General features: G+C 42.9%; 1 non-coding gene across 1 annotated transcript; it reads right to left on the bottom strand.

Moving 5' to 3' along the window:
• Positions 1-4,354: 4,354 nt before the first annotated feature.
• Positions 4,355-4,436, bottom strand: trnas-uga (transfer RNA serine (anticodon UGA)). Its single transcript has one exon. It is a non-coding gene; the product is annotated as a tRNA-Ser (tRNA).
• Positions 4,437-4,807: the final 371 nt, after the last annotated feature.

The following is a 4,807-nucleotide window of genomic DNA, read 5'->3' as shown; positions in this document are numbered from 1 at the left end:
AATGCGCATCAGCCATGATTGAATGGCGGAGTGGACTCGATGGGCCGAATGGTCTTACTTCCACTCCTATGTCTTATGGTCTTATTTCCTTTTAGTTTCCGTTATTTAGCAGTCAGGCCGAATGGAGAATTGTTTCTTTCAGTGTCTGCCTCAATATGTGTCTTTGTTTTTTTTATATTTGTCTCTGTATCCTCCTGGGCCTTTTTCACATTCTCCGACTCTCTGGCTGTCCATATCCCTCATTTCCCATTTCTGCTCTTGAAAAGCCTGACATTCAGAGACAGTTTGAGATTCGAACTGCTGAGAGGCTTTCTGACGCCTGGCTGGAGTCGGTCGAAGTAGTCTCACATTCTCTGGATCATGCGTCTGTCACTTCGACCTGAGGCAAGGAGACATTTCTTCCTCAAAATCTAAAGACTCTTTTCGAAGTTAAAGTTGAATTCCTTATCCAACAGAAAAAGAAAGTAATTACATGATAGCTGAAGAAGAACAACGATGCATTTACTGTTGGTGCACAACGAATGAATGGTGACAGCAGAGAATGAGGGTGATCATGTCGTGGTGTCAGTGCCATTACCACAACATTTCCCGGGAATGCTGCAGTGTCTCCTGCCCCACCACTTAATTTCCACAAAACTGGGAATGAAGGAATGAGAATAAGAGGATGAGAAGCAGAAGTGCTTGTGGAACGGCGGGAAGAATCTCCAGGTTAAAATACTAGTTAAAAAGAGCAACCTACACTACTGGATGTAAACCAGGAAAATGAAGCCGGAACACGAAATCAGAATGTACAGCAATTCAAACAGGACACTGAGTTTCTCGATCAGCAACACAATACTTGCGAGTAATAACGAGCTTTCAATACAATGAGCAGGCACCAGTGTGATGGGAGCTGCTTTCACCAGCTAAGCCATGGCGCCATGTTAAGAGCCAGATTTCTCGTCCATATGTGCAATGCCTGAACCACTTGATCACAGGAATTCGAAAACGCGTTTTCTGTATTAATGTTGCTCAGTATGAATGGCAATCAAACTCTGCTTGTGCAAAAACAGACATTTCAATGCTGAGCATGCCCCACTATAAAGGCACAGAAAAAGACAGTATCCTCTTGCATTGGCATCCAACAGATATTTTCGTCTGTTTAAACTGACAGAATAAAGAGGATGTGCTCATCTCCTCTCGCGTCTCATTAACCACGTTAATACACACACAGGGATTTTCAAACCAAGATGAACAGGCTCATTGTTGTGAATTGACAGCAGTGGTGTGTGAGTCATTGCGAACAGTGAGCAATAAATGCTGAACCAATAGCACTGACACTGAGCCTTGCACCATCAGCTCCACACTCACATCTTGTGTCATGTCTCCTAGGCATCAGTGCATTTGACTTTAATTATTCTACCCTGCACCTCTCCTCAATTTATTCCCGACCGCTTGCAGTGTCGAATTACAACATGCAATTAGTTTGGAGGGACTGACAAGAAACCACTAGAGATGGAGTTCCTGGATTGCGGAGAGCAGACAGACCCCAAACTGCTAACGTAACTCACCCAGGGAAGAGCAGATGGACCCCACTCTGTCAATGTAACTCAACCAGGGGACGGAAGTCTGACATCACACGATCAATGTGACTCAATGAGGAAATTATGGCCTGACCGCACTCTGTTAATGTAACTCACCCAGGGAAGAGTAGACTGACGCCACTCTGTCAATGTTAGTCTTCCAGGGAAGAGCAGACGGACCCAACACTTTATATGTAACTCACCCAGCAAATGGCAGACTGACACCACTCAGAGAAGAGCAGGCTGTACCCATTCTGTCTCTGTCACTCATCCAGGAAAGAGCAGGCTGATCTGATTCTGTCAATGAAACACAAGCTGGGAGACGAGCCTGACCCCACTCTGTCAAAGTAACTCACTCAGAGAAGAGAAGACTTTTTCCATTCTGTCTATGTGAATCATCCAGCGAAGACAGTGATCAAACCATACTTGCTGTTAAACTCAGACAGAGAAGAGCAGACTCTCACGATTCTGAGAAAGTAACACGCCCGTGGAGGAGCAGACAGACACCACTCTCTTAACGTAGCTCACCCAGGGAAGAACAGACTGAGTGCACTCTGTGATATTACTCACTTAGAAAGGAGCAGACTGACCCCATTCTGTTAATATGACTCTCCCAGGGAAGAGCAGACGAAGGCCAATCTGTCTATGTGACTCAACCAGGGAAGAGCAATCTGACCTCACGCGATCACTTTAACACAACTAGGAAATTGCAGACTGACGCCACTCTGTCAATGCAACTCACCCAGGGAAGAGCAGACCGATCCCACACTGTCCAAATAACTCACTCCGTGAAAAGGAGACTGACGCCACTCTGTCCATGTAACTCGAACAGGAAAGAGTAGACTGATGCCACTCAGTCAGTGATACTCACCGAGGGAAGGGCAGACTGACCCCACACTCTCAGTGTAACTCAGCAGACTGATCCCACATTCTGATATTCTGCATTCATCCCGGTTTTTACCTAATCATATTTCTGACTTTACAAACTACGTCATAACAGGTTGACAACTGCAGAATGAGCTTTGTTCCGTTCCCCACTGATGTTTGCAGTATTCATTCAGCATATTCGAGTAGGACTTGATGCGCTTGAGGGTGGTGTATTCGCGGCATTATGGCTTTTCTTTTCGTTTTCGGTCTACTATTACGAGTTCATTGCGCAGACTTCTGAAGAAGACTTTTTGGAGTCGAAATGGTAACTGTGTTTTCTCTTGAAAGACAGACGTAGCTTTATTTCTGTTCTCTTATAAATTGATCTTCTTCTGATCTTTGCAAGTGAAATAGGGTGCATTACTATTGCTCGGTTTTAGTTTCAAAATCAAGAGAAACATGAAGGAGACAATATCAAAGAACACAAAGTTCTGATTTGTTAAGATAATTTTTGCAGCAATGGTGGACATGAAGGTCAAATTAAGATAACGGTTCAAGAACATTTAGTCTGGAAGTAATATGTGACTTTAATTCCAAATATATGTTTCCGTTCTTCCAGTACATCTTTTTGACTCCCAGAAAACATTGATTGTTTTCTGTATTCACTTTGTTTCACGATATCCGTCTTCTGGTCGACCAGAGACAACTTCAATTTGCGTCAGCATTGAATAAGATTTCGCTCTTTCTTTCGAGAAGCCATCCTATGCATTACGTAACATTTATCATGCTGATGGCTAAGAAGTTCAAAATGAATTACGGTTTATGGATCGTGAGCAAGAATGAAGTGATCCACTTGCGAACAGATGTCACCACGCCCTATTCCTACATTGGGCCTGAACGGTCCAATGGCAGAGTCTGCAGAAAGGAAATGTCTAAGGGAACTAGTCCTTTGTTCAGTTTGATTTGATACCAATGGTAGTGCTGTGCTTGGGCAGAAATGTGTCAACATCTCTGAAGTTAGAGTCAAAATTTAAGTCACATCTACTCCATGGAGTGTCCTCTCATATCGGAACATGCTGACATGAAAACATCTAGCACTGATAGCAAAGGTTTTTTCATTAAATCGGGAGTCTGTTTAACTGAGCAATTCAGACAGCCAAGATGAATAATTGGCACTTGGTTCTTCAAGCTGAGCTCTCCACACCAACTGCTCCAACGGAGGTCGTGGATAAGATCCCCATCGATTATTTTGGTCAATTTTAGTCTCAGCAACAACCTATTTTTCTGAACAATACTACACCACAAACAGAGGGCTAAGTCTGATTTTCATCGTTAATTTTCAATTTCAGTTCTGAATGCACAGTTTCTTACGAATGTGGACAGCAGAAGACTGTTAACATTCCATTTCTCATATTTCCAGAAAATTCTACTCCGCTGATAACGCCTTGCCTTATCACACCTCAAGCCAGGAACCTGGACCAGTCGAGTTCCTTTCCACACATCGAGTTGTTTTTTCTAATTCATTGACTGCTGACATAATAGATAATTGCCCTTGAGAGTCAGCTGTAAATTAGGTTGAACTTTCTCAGCTTGACTTTCAACTGATCCTAAAAAAAACTCATCACCTGCAGGTAAATGTATTGCATTGCTTCTTGTTTTGCTTAATTTCACCCCCCCCCACCCAACGCCTCCCGCCTCCCGCCTCCCGAACATCCAAATTTCACGATAGTTCGACAAATGTTTGGAAACTGATTCGTGTTGGAAGTTGATGGCTTTTTGTGTCTCGACATATAATTTATTCAATTAGACATCTTGAAGTTACTTCGGATCTTCACAGTTGAAAATTTACTTTCGATTGAATGCAAAGCTCAAGCTCCACGAAATCCAAGTTCTGCAAAGGAATTAATTACTTTTAAAAGAGTCAACGCTGTGAGCAGGATTCGAACCTGCGCAGGGAGACCCCACTGGATTTCAATTCCAACGCCTTATCCTCTCGGCCATCACAGCTGCATCCACAGGGCCAATTTTCATAGTAAAAGAACTGAATTCATGAAATACGAAATTTGTTTGAAGAATAAATTGTCAAGACCCAAAGATTTCGCCAAATCCTTTGCAAAGACCCAGACGAACGTTACCTTAGCAGATTGACAGGCTTTCACCGCAAACTAGATCCTGACACAGCTGAAGTTGTGGAAATGATTCTTCATTGAATTATAGAGTCACGGATGTACACCACACGAAGTGAGGATCATTGTCTCACTGCGTCCGATCGATTTTGACTCAATTGCTCGTCATCTGGTGCCGAAGTAGATATGCTGTTGTGTTTTAATATTCATCGAAATATAGTATTAGAAATATTGATGCTAAGTCCATAAACA

Source organism: Chiloscyllium punctatum, chromosome 29 (genome assembly GCF_047496795.1).
Source record: "Chiloscyllium punctatum isolate Juve2018m chromosome 29, sChiPun1.3, whole genome shotgun sequence".
NCBI classification, from domain to species: Eukaryota; Metazoa; Chordata; class Chondrichthyes; order Orectolobiformes; family Hemiscylliidae; genus Chiloscyllium; species Chiloscyllium punctatum.
Note: the sequence above shows the minus strand (reverse complement) of the source record. Positions and strands in the feature narration are given on the sequence as shown.